This window comes from Phragmites australis, chromosome 3 (genome assembly GCF_958298935.1).
Source record: "Phragmites australis chromosome 3, lpPhrAust1.1, whole genome shotgun sequence".
Lineage (NCBI taxonomy): Eukaryota > Viridiplantae > Streptophyta > Magnoliopsida > Poales > Poaceae > Phragmites > Phragmites australis.
Window position 1 is genome coordinate 35,267,125 of NC_084923.1, and position 16,808 is coordinate 35,283,932.

Here is a 16,808-nt window from a genome sequence, read left to right on the forward strand (position 1 = left end):
ACCAACTCAAGCATGTCACCTGACCTTCCTATCATTCTACAAGCCATGCATGCAAGGAATCTTTTCTTTCTCTCAATATGTAAAATGTGATTTCTTTTGAATTGTAAGTCTGATTGCCGATCCGTTTAAAGCATTTTGTTCGAAAAAATATGCTTAACAAAAACAAGATCCATGAAGGTTGTGTTTGACAAAGTTAAAATTGCAATTAGAATTTCTTCCGAAAATTCCTAATCATATAATTTTATCTAATCTTTTTGTCATGTTTTAATCTTTCAGAAACCATAACTTATCACCTATAGCTCTAATTTGACATGTTATTTTGCCAAAATTTCTAGAAAAACCTAATATGTGGAGTGATATTGCTTGTTGTGTGCGATTTGGTTCGTTTTTGATCTTGATGTTTATTTATTACCTTTTTGCTTATTTTCGCGAGTAGATGTTAACGTTCTGGATGAGCTAGAAGGACTTCATGATCAAGACTTTGAAGACTCAAGCGAGTATTGTTAAGGCAAGTTGTGTTATTAACTATATTGATCTCAGTTTTTATAATGTTTTATTTTATAAACATTCGTGTTAATAATATTTACCAAATCCCAAGTTATATTTTACCCTAATTTCCCTTTTCCTTTAGCATCCTTGTCGTCATAATTATGATTTTAGCTATGTAAGGGTATGTCATGCTTAACCTTGCTTTGGAATGGTGATAAAGATAATGGCTCAACCGAATATGATAATGGTCATATACAATTATGATAAAAGATGACGATCTAATTTTTGTAACAACATGAAATTAGGATTTGAGTCAATGATTTGGATAAGGTCAGTACATGTTGTACAGTTGGGTTTATGGTAGTATTGCTCAAATCTAAGTACCGATTCATGGATCAATCATTCCGAGCTAACAGTACAACCACAAGTAGGGGTGGCAATATGTATACCCCCGTCGGGTTTAGCCTGACCACACCCGACCTGGAACCCAAGACCTCAAATCCGACCCGGCCCGAAATGACTACCGGGTGCAAAACTCCCCTTGACCCTGGACCCGGTGGGGACCTGACGGCGTACTGTAGAGGCAGCAGAGGAGCGGGAGGGTGGCGGAGGGCTTGGGTGACGGGACCCGGTGGGGGACCCGTCGGTGTACTGCAACAGAGCGGGAGGGCGGCAAAGGGCTCAGGCGAGGCGGGTAGGCGGTGTAGCGGTGGAGCCGTGGAGGGCTTGGATGAGGTTGCGGTCATGAAGACGCGTGGGCGAGGCAGAGGACGAGCGAGTGAGGCAGAGCGGTGGCGGCGGACGGGCGTGGGCGAGGCGGTGGTCACGGAGCTATGCAGGTGAGGCGACGCGGCAGCAGAGGGCGCACGGGCTAAGCAGAGCGGTGACGCCAACAGACAGGCTGACAAGGCGGAGCAGCAGAGGGCAAAGCGGCGTGGCAGCCCGATGGTGAAGCGTGCGTGGTTGAGGCGACACGGACGAGTGGAGGGAGTGCGGGCGAGGCGGAGCCGCAGGGGGCGAGCGACTGAGCAGGTGAGTTGGGTCGTGCAGGGGGAGTCGGGCAGTTGGTGAAGGTATTTGGTTGGACCATTTTTTGGACAGCCTTCGGGGCGCGCGAGGAACCTGCGGGTGCAATATCTGCTACGGCCCCAAACCCAACTCCCCAAACCCGAACCCGAACCAGGCCCCACAGGACCATTTTACCACCCAAACCTAGCCCCGTCAGGTCTGAAACCCACGAGGACCCGACCCGACGTGGCAAATTGCCATCCCTAACCATAAGTCTAGTATGAGATGAGCCTAACCGATTAATTTGATTTACTCTCAACATGGTGTAGACCATTTGGTTGTATGCAATAGAAGAGTGTACTTTATGGGGGCTTCCGTAAGACGTAAGAGGGGGTTTTCATTGTTGAGTATTCATGCAGCAGTGAAAACTTAGCAGGTATGCGTATGTTGAGAGAAGCTTTCTAAAGGCTTTGTTATGGATTTCTAACGTATACCTTAGAAGTGTCTAAGTGTTTTCCGTTAGTCAACGTATGCTTGGCAAATATGGAACATGTCTTATGGGTAAAATGCAGAGCCTCTGTAGAATGTAAAACTGGATATTCAGCTATGCTCATTATCAAGAGCAGCGAGAAAAACCTCACATGATTAGAACGAGATAGTTTGGTCGGTTTGAAATCACTGTAGTGGAAACTATGATTGATATGTTGATTATTTGAGCCATTTGATATATAAATTGTAAAGGCCTTGTAGAAATGGAATACTAGTTTATCAGCGCTTGCCACGTGCCAGGTGCCAGCCATGAGCCATCCGATGGCGTTTACGCATGAATCCAGCGTCTCAGATGGTGCGGCCCCTCTGTTTCCTGAGCTGCACGGCGGCCGTGCGTGCAGCATTCCGCGGGCTGCGGCCGGTGGTCGCCATGGGCTCCACTGCCATAGACGGCCACGCGTGCCTCGCCACGGTCGCTGCCTCGGTGCCTCCTCTCAGGACTGGCGACCGAGCGGTTCCATCGGCATTTCAGTAGGTGAGACTCGACCATAAGATGAGCGACTCTTGCGAAAGATGCAGAGGGTGGGATTTTTTGGATATGGGCGAATATTTCTTCAAGGTTATGCTGGGTGATGTTCGACGTCGAATGGTAAGCCATTCTCAAATTTCACCGCTTCTTACTAATAGATCGCATCTCAAGTAGAATTTTCTGTACTCCTCAGTTGCTCCCAGTTCGGTACTTGAGATTCAGTATTTAAGTTTGGTAGTTCCACTGTAATGTAGCCCGTTTTCTTGAACACACTGTAAAGTCTGACCAAATTTACCAAAAGTCCACTTTTTTTTCAATTTTTGGGTAACAATACCTTGACGAATAAAATTCTCCTTTGTACAGTAAGACTTCAGAATGAATAGAATGCTCGTGGTCTAAAAGAAAGTCGTAAGACTTGAAGAGTTGTGCTTTTAATCAATGCTTTTTTATTCTTAAATTTGCACGACGTTTTAGGTACATGATCCAAGGAAACAATCAAACTGAAAGCGTGTAATGGTCACACTTGCACTGCTGTGGTTGCAAAATACTCGAATAAGTTAGTCCTCGAAGAGGGATGGGAGGCATTTGTCAGTACTAAATGACATGAGGCTGGGTGACTTCCTCGTATTCAGATACAATGGAAACTTTCAATTTGACGTTCTGATATTTGATTCGAGCTGTTGCGTGAAAGCATCCTCAAATGCTGATGGTAATGTTTGCGATCATGTCCAACAAATGCACAGAGATCCTTTGCAAAGGAGTCAGTGGCCAACTCGAATTCAAAAGAGAGGACTTTTACGGCACACAATATTAGCAATAGAGGGGCACTAGTATTAATCTAATCCTACCATTGATTTGGTAGGGTACTTTTGTAATTATGCAGTACTTCGCCGAGTCTCTGATCCAAGAGATCGTGCACACGGTGTCCAAGACCGGCGGTCACCTGAGCTCGAGCCTAGGCGTGGTGGAGCTTGCCGTGGCGCTGCACCACGTATTTGACATGCCGGAGGACAAGATCATCTGGGACGTGGGGCACTAGGCGTACCCGCACAAGATCCTGACGGGGCGGCGGTCATGGATGCACACCATCGCAGACCTCCGGGCTGACGGGCTTCCCGAAGCGCGAGCGCGCACGACACGTTCGGGGCTGGACATAGCTCTACCAACACCTCGGCAGCACTAGGCATGGCTGCGGCGCGTGACCTCCTTTGCCGCAAGAACCACGTCATCTCCGTCATTGGCGATGGTGCCATGACCGCCAGTCAGGCCTACGAGGCCATGAACAACTCCGGCTACCTCGACGCCAACATGATCATCGTGCTCAATGACAACAAGCAGGTGTCCCTCCTCACCGCCACCCTCGACGGACCCTCCAAGCCCGTTGGCGCACTCTGTCGTGAGCTCACCAAGCTCCAGTCAAGCACCAAGCCCCGCCGCCTTCGTGAGGCCGCCAAGTCCGTCACCAAGCACATCGGTGGGTAGACTCATGAGGTCGCCGCCAAGGTGGACGAGTACGCGTGTGGCATGATTAGCGCCTCGGGCTCATCGCTGTTCGAGGAGCTCGGGCTCTACTACATCAGCCCTGTCAGCAGCCACCACGTGGAGGACCTCATCACCATCTTCGTGAAGGTGAAATCGATGCCAGCGCCAGGGCTCATGCTCATCCACATCGTGACGGAGAAGGGGAAGGGGTACCCGCTGGCGGAGGTGGCGGCGGACAGGATTGACGGTGTGGTCCGGTTCGACCCGTCGACGGGGAAGCAATTCAAGGCAAAGGCCCCAATGCTATTGTACACGTAGTACTTTACCGAGTCGCTGATCCAGGAGGCGGAGGTTGACAACAAGGTGGTGGTCATCCATGCGGCCATGGGTGGCAACATGGGGCTCAACTACTTCCAGAAGCGGTTCCCGGAGCGGTTCTTCGACGACCGCCCCAGCTGCTTCCGCTTCCTGCAATGACATTGGCATTCAATTTCTTTCCCGTAATATCCTTATACTAGTCATACAAGTCTCCAATACTACTCATACTAGTGGTGGGAAGAAACGCTAGTATTAACTAATCTGGACCATTAGATATTCATACTAGTACCCCTCTACTAAGTATTATGTACCGTAAAAGTCCTCTCAAAAGAATGGCTCAAACAAGTACAACAAGAAGATGGATTTAACTTCATCAACCAGTCACCTCGGTGTATCTGGCAACAGCAATGACAAAACTAACACTATTGTGTGCAATTGTGCATAACTCATTTGCAGTTACCTTCCCTACATCATGCTTACTCTTTTTATTTTGGGACTACCGAGTCTGCAGATGATTCTTCCTCAGAGGATGATCAAGAAATACCTCCTGTGTCTAGTTGCATCTTTTCATCTTGGGCACATCTAACTCAAATGCAAAGGATGAAAGTGGAAAAGAAAGTCCAAACTCTTCGTTCCGACATTCCAATATTTGGGTCTGTCATGGTAAAAACCAACATTACTCGAGTCCCATTCTATCTGGTGAGTTTGATTTTTTCATGCTTGAATGTGTTGTAATTACCTGCATGTAGTCTGTAAATTCATAACCATATAATTTATGAGCCTTGCAATTATCAGATGGAAGCAGAGGCCATCTTCTGCCATTGTTTGTTTCGACTTTTGACTACAAGTCTAAAACATTTCTCAAATTCTGTATCAGGGCTTCTGTAGAAAATATGCCGATCAGTATCTTCCAAGTGAGGACCAAATTCTAAGGCTTCAGAGAAATGGCAAGCGGTGGCAAGTGCGCTTTCGTATTACTAAGAGAAATTCAATGGCTTTCTCAAGGGTGGAAATAATTTGTAAGGGACAATAAGCTGCAGATAGGTGATATCTGCCTCTTTGAACAACTGAAGAACAAAAAGAGGCTCACAATGATCGTCCATATCATTCGAAAGTAGTGAATTTCTTTTGTAGGCCTATCTGTCTTGAAATGTCGGTAGTCTTTTGGTGTACTCTGTGGAATGTAGATATGATACCCATCCATAGTTAGATTGTAATTTATAGGTCAACAGTATGCTTTGCTTGCAGTCTGGTGAATCTGGCAGAAGATGTGGTGTACCATGGTTTATATGGAATTATGGTTTGGTATGTAACATGGTCATTTGTTGTTGTCACTATAAAGTTTAACCTGGTCTCCTTCCAGTTTCCTGATCATTTTTATTCAGAATGTAACATTTACATTGAAGAATGGGAAAGAGTGAGAGCTCATCTCATGCACTCATAAATACAAAAAATGGTGCTACAAGCTATACTTTGAAGACGGTGTCATCGTCCAAAATGTGAAGTATTTGTAATTGGAGGGAGTACAATTTTGGTCTGATTTTTTAAGGCCTGATTTGATTTGATACAATGATAGACGATGATTCTAGCATAGGGCTTGTACGTTTTGATGATTAATGTCAACATAATCAATGGAACTAACATTTTGCTAGTGTGAAAAAATTATAGATGCTATGTGATGTACCTGGGGAATCAAACATCTCAAATAATTCAATAGCAAGGTTAGAGTAGAGCTTCACGAACATATAAGAAAAATATTTCTTAGACAAGTAATCATATAGTTGAGAGCATCACTTGTGTAGATAAGTTTGTTACCTTTGACTGTACTGTAAAGAGGGATTTGAGTTTAGTAGTTTGATTTAGTATCTTTAGGATAATAGTCTAGTAGTGATGTACACTAGGGTTATCTAGTCCTAATAGACGAGGAAGATCCAAGACATCAAGTATCGAAGCAGTAACAAAAATAAGCGAAGTCGGGACAAAGAGATGATTGAATTAGACTTGTCCCATGAATTTTATTTTAATCAAATGGTTTTGAGCTCAAGTTTTCAGTAGATACATGTAGATCTATTCACAAGCTTTCCATAGAGTCTAAGAACATCAAAATCGAAGTTTAGAGCGAAAAGTTATAGCCGAAATACGGATGGCAAGTGAAAATAACCCATTGGATATTCTAATGTGCACATGATTCATCGGATATTCTGGTGTTAAAAAAATGTTTTCACTTTAAAAAAAAAGGTTTCCAGCTCAATTGATCAATATAAAGTTGTAGAGCACTTTATAAGCTTTTCATAGAGATCAAGATCATAGAAATTGGAGTTCAGAACAAAAAGTTATAGCAAAATTACGAATTGCAAGTTTCTGAATTTATACACATCGAAAGTTATGACGAAAGGATAATTTTTTACGCAAAGACATTATTTGGCTATGAGTTTGGATACTATACACACTGCATATTCCCATGCTTAGGATGAAAAAATCAATAGAACATTTGATAAGAAGGCAATACAAGTAACGGCTAGTTTCGGGACTGTTGGAGTTGTACTCAGTGGAAATGAACAATGACACCGAATTATCCCTTGTTAACAAATTATGAGCATCTTTTTTTAATGGCTAGCTTTTGAAGTTGGGGCTATAAATACTGCACCACCCGACCATTTGAAGTGTGCTAGAGCTAAAGGGAGTGCTGCTACACATATTTAAGGGCTCTGCCACCGAAATGATGATAGTGAAGATCAAGGCAATTAGAAAATATTAAGAACTTGATTAGTACTAGTTTAAGTCTAGTGTGTATCTATCAAGGGGATTAGCTTAGAGTTGGGTCAAATGAGAACATTGGTTAGGAAATGATAAAATTTTATTCATGTGCATGAAAGTTGCGCAAAAAGACCTGCACTCTTAAATTAATGCACTCTTTAATTTGTCAATGGATGAAAATTCTAAGACAACACTTGGTAATAAACTAGACAAACAGTCCCTTCGATCCAAAAATAAGTTGTTTCAGGATTATTATCGGTCAAACTTTTTAAACTTTGACCATTAACACATAAGAATTAGGTAGTTCGACAACGCAAGACCACTTCATAACATATAATCTTTTTATTTTTGATATAATATTTATTTATTAATTAATGGTCAATGTTCACGTTTCGCTATCCTAAACGACTTGTATCTCCGATAAAGGAAGGCTACTTTGAAGATGTTTAAGGAGGTGGAATTTTTAGATTTTGGGCCTTTTTAAAAACTTTTTTGTACCTATAGATCTATAAGGAAACAATGTCATAAAATAAATCTATGGGGAAACAATGTCATAAAATAGACAATTTTTATGACATCGTGACATTTGGTGTTATGGTTAAATAGCACGACGCCGTGACAATTGATGTTGTGATAGTTAGCACGTATGATCTTTCAAGTCAAAATAGAAGATAACTATTACGGTGCCGTGCTATTCAACCAAGACATCAAAAATTGTGCACCGTGCAAAAGAGTCTATTTTCAAAAATTACTTTCATAGGGATCTATTTGTAGAATTTTTTAAAAAGGTCAAAATGTAAAAAATTTGATCTTAAGAGCAACTCCAACTGCCTACCTACCCCCTCCCTATTTTAAATTTTAGCAAAAAACGACAAAAAAACCTCTCCAACCAGTTCCCTATTCAACTCCCTATTTTTGGAGGCTCACTATTTACCCTCTCTTGCTCCCCATATCTAGCAAATGAGATAAGTTCCCTATCCACTTGCTCTTGCGTAGGTGAGGAGATGAGAGGGGGGGGGGGGGGGGGAGAGAGAAGGTAAGGGCTGACATGTAAATATGTGTTGTAAGAATAGTTACCACATAAGCACACACGTTGTAAAAAGCAGTTACCTCATAAACACACGAGTTGTAAGAATTTGTAAGAGTAGTTACCACACAAACATACGCTTTAAAAGAGCAGTTATCACACAAACACACATGTTATAAGAGTAGTTATCACACATGTACTCACGTTGTAAGAATTTGTAAGAGCAGTTGACACACAAGCACATGTGTTGTAAGAACAGTTACCACATAAGTACACACATTGTAAGAACAGTTACCACATAAGTACACATATTGTAAGAATTTATAAGAGCAGTTATCACACAAGTACACACATTGTAAGAGTAGCTGAAAATATAACTATCAAAAATAGCACCATTTAAATATGAAATGTTTATTTGTTAGTTACAAGATATTAATAAAATAGAGGTGAGTAGATTATAGGAGATAAATTTAGAGAATTTGTTGGAGCGTGTTGAAAAATAGAGAAAAAATTTAGATAGAGAATTCTCTATTAAGAAATAAGGAATTAAAAATAAAGAATGGATTCGAGTTGCTCTAAGGAGTAAGAAAGAACTCTTAAAATACGCTACTGGATGCAGTCTGCGTTAAATGGACTTGGGTTGTAGGTGATATTTAATGCACACACTGAGCAGCTGCTGGGTCTCCTCCTTTCTTCCATCAAGTAATCTCGACCTCTGAAGATCAGCAGGCGCAAGAAGCTGGAGCCTGGAGGAGCACTTGTTCTCCTGCAGAAAACATTTCCGCACTCGGGCTCTGCAGAAAATTCACTGTAAGCTCTCCTCCTCCATTGATGTCTCCTTACGATAGCTAGTCTTGAGAAAGTCCGTGTGATCAAGCATCGTTTGAATTATGTGATTTCTATATCTTCCCCTGTCTTTACCCTTTCTTAATTTCAATGAGGTTTTTTTAAAGATCTGAGACCATTCACGCACTCTTATTTCTCACTGTAAAATGCGGTCAAGTTCCAAAAATAAGTGGAATGTGAAATTGTAAACAGGACATACCAACATGTACCCTGAAGTGTGACAAGATAAAAGTTGGTCTATTTTTACCCTTTCTCTGTTAGCTATAACCTGTCCAATTTATTTTCTCGAGTAGTGACTTGTCCAACTTCTAGTGGGATAGTAACATTTTCGTTTTTGATGTAGGTGTGGTCCCAAGATGAGAAAGCCTCGTAAGGGATGCAAAGAGAGGGATGCTGCATATTACGACTGGAATGATCACACCGATGACCAAGACAAGCATTTCTTCAAGGTTTTGATTGGTGATTTTCATAAAAGATTGGTGAGCAATTTTCTTGTGTACTATGTTCTCGGGTGGTATCCTTTCTCCAGCTTGTGGAATGTGGAGTCACTACCTACTTAGGAAATCGGTTCCTCTGATATAAACGTTAGAGGACAGTTGTCACTGACATATGAGCCCTCATATCTAGGACCACATGTCAGCGACAACTGTCATCTGACATTATGTCAGACGAGTCCATCCCCTGCTCAGAAGTGGAGTAATTTGTGTTAGTGATTCAAGAATATTCCTTCATACTATTGTAGTGTTCCAATGACTATTAGCATATTGTTTTTTAGCCTTAGATATTAACATGCATATTGTTACTAAGACCACTGATCAAAGTTCTATTTTGGTAACCATGAAAGCTAATAACATCACTTACAAGTTACAAGACAAATGGGTTGTTATTTTTACAGGAACGCCTCTCCACCATGAGATGAGAAGTATTTATTGGTTCTCGAATATATTGACAGCATTAATATAGTAAAAAGGCTTCTAGGAATGAAACTGAATTAATCAAGCTAGATTTGAACAACTCTTTGCATTATTTGGTTACTAACTGTTTTGCATCTGGAATTAATTTAGTGTTTCGCTATGCGATGGTGTGCGTCATTTTCTTTGAAGATAATGAGCTGTGGTCATATTAACCAAACTCTTGATACAGAAATAGCCTTCATACTGCTCCCTCACCTCGTATGAGCTTTGTTCTGAATTAATCTTGTTGCTGCAGGTCATACCAGATAAATTTGTGCAACTTTACAAAGGCAAAATAGCAAGAAGTATTAAACTTGAATCACGCGGTGGTTACACTTTTGACGTTCAGGTTGCAAAGAACTTGGGCAGATTAGTGTTTCAATCTGGATGGAAGTCGTTTCTTAGAGCCCATGACTTGAAGATGTTGGACTTCTTGGTATTCAAGTATGATGGGATCTCTCGACTGAAGGTTCTAATCTTTGATCCTAGTGGCTGCGAGAAAGTACCACCATGTTTTGCCACAGAAAATGATTTTATTAGTGGACAAAGGAGAGAAGAACCCATTGACATTTCAAGCAATTGTGCTAATCTTCCCATGAAAACACAAGGAACAATAAAGAAAGCATGGAAGCAAATGGACGGGAGTAAGATTACCAATATAAGTTCATCAAGCTCCCCATCCGAGTCATCAGGTTAAGAGTCGCAATGCCAAACCTAGTAGCAACGATGTACATATACAAGATCATGAAGTTTGTCTCTTTTTTTGGCTTATAGGAGATTTGACATCTCCAGAAGATCATGAAGCGCATTCTGTTCCGAGTTACATCCTCCCACAACGCACCTGTCTTACTGGTGTGCAAAAGAAGAAACTGAAAGAGAAAGTCCGAGCTATTCGTTCTGAAATCCCGATCTACGGGTGTGTTATGAAGAAGACCAATATTTCTGGAAAACCTCAAACTATGGTGAGTTAGGAATTTTGTTCCTGGACTGATATTCTATTGCAAATGCACGTCCTTTGGCGAGCAGGTTGTTTAGCTTCCCAGATGCCTTGAAGAAATATACAATCTCGATGAAAGTAGCTTTTTGACTTGTCAATAATGAAAACCATCTCCCTCTATCATCAGGACTTTTCCGTACAATATGCTGATGCATATCTTCCATTGAACGAGCGAACGTTGATGCTTCATCGCCATGGCAAGAGTTGGGAAGTGGCATGTCGCGTTCAGGTTCCGGATGGCCAATGTAAATTCAGAAGGCTTTTTAAAGGGTGGGCACGGTGTGCACGCGACAACAATTTACAGCTCGGAGATCTCTGCCTCTTCGAGCTACTGAAAACCAGGAAGTACACGATGAATCTACACATCATTCGGGCCAAGTGAAGATTGACGGGTCTCTTCTGCTATTGATGCGAACTTTTGCAATGGCGGTAGTGCTGCTTTAAGGTTTGGTAAACCGTCTAGCTTACTCTGACGATACGCTATCTACGACCGACAATCTTTTCAGCCTTTGGCGCCAACTTTTGCAATGGTGGTAGTAGAGCTTTTAGGTTTGATAAGTGTCCAGCTTACTCTAGTGATACATTGTCTATGGTCTATCCATTTCATGATCTTGTAGTGCCCAAGTTCAGAGTGCTTTGCTTGTTAGACCATCTATATTTTTGTTTCTGTTACGAAAGAATTAGCTACTGTAACATGTATTGCTGAGCTTGTGATGCATATGTATGTTTCGGTGTCTAATGTCGTATGGTGAAGCCATTAACTTGCTTGTCAAAAGATTCCGGGATTTCAGAAATTCGCTATAAGGGTCACTTGAGCATCATTTGCAGCCCCCATAATCTATTCTCCACAAGCACAAGGTGTTGTTGCATAAAATTAATTTTTACAAAAGGTTGAACATTTACAGTTATTATGTGTCATGTGAAGCGTGAGAAAGTGATGCACACATGAATACACAACGGATGAGCTGAGTCAGTGCATAGAGATGCGAATGTATGGATCAATGAACGTTCTGCAGAACTACACATCAGTAGTTCAGTACATTGCATGAAAGACCATCTCCAGGCACAAGGGAAGGTTCATTGTATTAAGAGAATGTGTTTTAATGGTAACTAGATTTCTCATTGAAAATCTGCTGTAGCCTGAGGTTTCTCTTTTTTTTTTCTTTCTCTCTAGCGCCTGATTAGTTATAGTAAATTAATATTCCATGTAATCCCAAGTAAGTACTTAGGTCACTCATAATACGACATCACGAGTTAATATCTAAAAGGTTGTCACATTGTATAGACGTAAAGTAGACATAAACTACTCTAATGTATTGTATTTAAAATATGGTTTATATAATTAATATGTATTCTCTTTCCTCACCTCACATCATATAAGACATAAGTTACCCCAATGTATATTTATGCTATATACATCTCTTGGTTTTTGAGCCAAGCTGATGTCTTATGAAAGACACTAGCTCATTCTCTTTTTTCATTTAATTCTTATCACATTATCTTTTATCCTACGTGACTATCTAATTAATATCTAAAATATTGTAGCAATAGAGTGACCCTAAAAGTATACAAGAGAATCTATTTACAATTTTTTGCATGGAAACGACCTCGGTAAAGCCATGCCAACTAGGTGACAGACCATAACATGGAAGCCCCATTTCAGATCAGGACATTCAAACTAGCAATTAGTTTAGATTTCTTTGAAGTATTCATCTCAAAGCACAAACATAAGTTTGAGTACATTTTAAAAATCTACAACTATTTTGATATATGTTACAGAAAACTATAACTTCTAGTGTTCATTTCAAAAACATATAACTATTTTGATACATGTTAAAAAAACTGCAACTTTCTCTACCTGTCATCCTCTGACAATAGGTCATCCTCTTGCCGTGGGTCCACCTATTGTTAGAGGATGACAAGTGGGTCTACTGCGAGAAAATTATAGTTTTTTACAATACGTATCAAAATAGTTATATGTTTTTAAAATGAGTACTAAAAATTATAGTTTTTTACAATATATATCTAAATAGTTATAAATTTTTAAAATTTGCTCCATAATTTTTCATAAACATGCATGAGAACATCCCAACAATTCTCACGATCCAAATGTACGAGACAGTAACATAAAGCTTCTCCACATGCCCAAGTGATGGGCCAGTTAAAAAAAAAAAAGAGAAGAAGAGAAGTTTCCGAACCCATCCGACTCAACGCACCGTAGGGCGACGCTGAGGATGAGCATATTAAGGATTTGTTTGTTTAGGTTTTTATTTTTTAGTTTTTTTTAAAAAAGTTATGTTTTTGGTTTGTCTAAAAATTTACTTTTAAAAATAAGTTATTAGTTTTTATAATAAATTTTTGACTTCAGCATATAACTTCTTACAAGAACGTCTCTCAACGAGTTTTTCAACTTTAGTTTATTTTTCTTAGAAAAAAATTTCTGATTTTTTTCAAAAACCACTTTTTTAAAATCCCATTTATTTTAACTTCTAACTTTTAGCTTCTGACAGCGGCATAAACATAACTAAAAATAGAAAACAAACAGAACCTACCAGCGGTGAGCGAGCAGAGAGAGCATGGTGAGGCTATTCATGCGAGCAACCATAATGGGCTCAGCCAGGGTGCACGGCCACCACCGTGTCGGGGCATGCGTCGGCGTCGTCCTAGCTCCGTGGGAGGAGTAGTGCTGTCTAGCAGCAGTTGCGGAGGTGACGGAAATTCAAACAAAGAATCCTAGAAGAAAATATCGATGCTTCGACAAACGGAAGCAAGTTTAGGGACCTACCAAAGTAAAATACGAGTACATGGAATTGAGTGCTACAATCGCGTAGGTTTAAGTACCTATCAAAGTAAAATGCAAGTACGTGGAGTAAAGAGCAGCTCTAATGATTAGAGTTATCATTGGAACTGCCCTAAGTGGTGCAACTGTGCAAGTTTAGGGGTTTACAATGCAATTTACTCTGATTATATTGTCCATTTTACCCACGTAGAATATGTGGCTAATTATTTTGTCGACCTTTTGTTTTTTTCTTATCTTCTGATTTCTGGAATGTTCCAGGATGAGAGTATATAAGAATAAACAAAAGTTGTATGTATTGAAAGATGTAAAAGGCTAGAATTATCTTTATTATCTAAAAATTTTACCCACGTAAAGTGTTTTTCTTCTCTCTCTTACGCCCATTGTTTTCTCTAATCTTCTCTGTTTTCCCTCTGGTAACATCTCTTTGCATGACGCCCGCTTTTCTCTAGCAACCTCCGACCATGCCCACCACTAACCCCTTTGCAAACCACTTTTATAAGCCACTTGACATCAAAGTTAGAATGGTAAAATTGTCAAATATATATGTCTAAGATTTTAAAAGCAATGACAAGGGAAGTGAACACTTTTTGGATGGTAGATCCAGGATTGTAGTTGTAGCAACATTTATTGACATAATAAGTAATACTCTCCTATCTCAAAACGGATAATGTTTTAGAATTAAGCATAAATTAAAGATAAAGTGAATATCTTACTCTTTTTTAATATCATTTATTGTGCGGGAAATAAGATTTATATTAGAAAGGACGTTACTTGTGAAGGAGGATAAGATTGAAAAACATAGGTTAAAATTACCTCAAAATCTTAAAACGTCATATATTTTGAATATTGTAGAAGAATTTAAAATATCATTTATTTTAAGAGGATGAAGTATTCTCCAACGTCACTATCATAAGCAATTCATATGTGACTTTGATGGTATATTGCCCCAAGTCCAAAATACATGTATCTTAAGACCTAAGGAACCTCCTAAAATGGCACCTATTTCGGATGAGGTGGGTAATAATCTGCGATCCACCCATTTTTTTGCGCTGACCATCTACCATCTACAGTGATAGCATGCCAACATGTCCTCTTCGCCTAGATTATCGACACCCATATTTACTGCACGTACCTGTTACAAGTGAGTGATGTTTTAGGATACATGTAGTTTTATTTTGTAGGAAAAATACAATAACAATAAGCCTAGATTTGTGTAGGAGGTACTTCTAAAATACTCCATCGGGTCATAACTGTATTTTATTTTGGATAAGACACGATCTTCAATACATAAATTTAATTTCTGTTTTTTATTAGAATATATTTATAAAAATTATTGAATTTATGATATTATGAAAGTATTTTTCTAAACAAATCTACGTATATGATTTTAAGATTTCCAAACTAGATATTTTAAAAACTATTGTTAATCAAAGTTTTAGAAATTTGATCAAATCGTTTTCAAAATTTGGCACCATGAAGTCTGTTCCACTGCTCCTTACACAAACACCTTTACTATAGTTTTTTAAAAGCCCATGTGGGTTCCAGGAGGTTGCAGCGCGGTGCTAGTCTTGCTCTCCTAGGGGTGTAAAAAGATCAGATATGAATCGAATAATCTATTTTTTACATTGTTATCTATATTTTAATACCAATACAAATCTGAATATTCTCGAATGCGAATACAAATTGAATTATTCGAATATAAATCGGATTATTCAAATACATATCCGCATCTAAATACATACTAGGTTTAGTTGTATGCGAATATTTTACAGATGTAATGACAAATTATGAAATATAAATTTATTTGACACATGCACGATGATAATTCAACATAAAAAAACTTCATTTTTAGTGAATTGATCCTATACCTTAAAGCAAAGAGATACTTTTAATACAATATTATAACTTTAGAAGATTTCGTTAGATGCGAGATGAAAGAATCAGATTTATCGCTACAGTATACGTGATATAATACCAAATAATAAAATAATAGGTACATTAAAAAATTAAGTAAGAGAATAAAATTTAAAAATAAAACTTTATATTACTCATATTTATATTTTATATAATTTTTTACTATATTTATATTAATCAAATATAAATATCTATTATCTATTTTCCCCCTATGTCTAGACTAGCACCAACTACAGGTGGGACTTGGGTCCGGCCCGTGCCTCGGGCCACGCTTGCCGCGTCGTACCGTGCCGCACAACTCATCTCCTGCGAGGCCCAGGCACGGCCCAATAGCACGTCGGCCCCTTCGGGTCAGGCCAGCACGGGCACGAGTTGAAGTGGCATGAAGAGAATTATCTAACTCACGATTTAGAACTTGCGGCAATAGTACGCGCCTTGAAAATTTAGTGACATTATCTGTTGGGAAATCCTTGCCATATTTATATGGATCACAAGAGCCTCAAATACATTTTCACTCATGATGATCTGAACATGAGACAACAAAGATGGCTCGAGCTGATCAAAGATTATGAATTGGAAGCTCATTATCATCCCAGTAAGGCGAACGTCGTCGCCGATGTAGTGAGTCAAAAGGCCCAATGCAATTGTCTCTTGCTCCAGCCTAGAGTCACCACGCTTTGTAATGATTTTAGGAGGCTTGGACTCAAGATGGGTGCGAAGGGATTTCTTGCCAACTTGGACATCAAATCCACCCTCTTCGACCAGATTAAGGATGCTTAGAAGACAGACAAAGGCATGGAGAAGATCCGTGACAAGATCAAGGAGGGGCAAGCCAATTGCTTTACCTTGGATGATGAAGGTGGCTTGTGGTTCAAGAAAAGGCAAGTGGTCCCTAAGGTCCCAGAGTTAAGAAGGAAGATTACGGAGAAATCTCATGATTCTTTGCTGTCTATCAATCCCGGGAGTACTAAGATATACCAAGACCTCAAGTCCAGATTCTGGTGGACTCGCATGAAACGTGAAATCGCTGAATATATTGCTGAATGTGATGTTTTCCGGAGAGTGACAGCCGAACACATCAAGCCAACCGGTACACTCCAACCATTACCTATTCCCTCTTGTAAGTGGGAGGAGATCGGTATGGACTTCATTATTGGATTGTCTAAAACATCTCACGGGTGTGACTCGATTTGAGTCAT

General features: G+C 39.9%; 1 pseudogene; it reads left to right on the top strand.

Annotated features, from left to right (window-relative positions):
• Positions 1-2,320: 2,320 nt before the first annotated feature.
• LOC133910674 (probable 1-deoxy-D-xylulose-5-phosphate synthase 2, chloroplastic) lies at positions 2,321-4,474 on the top strand (annotated as a pseudogene).
• Positions 4,475-16,808: the final 12,334 nt, after the last annotated feature.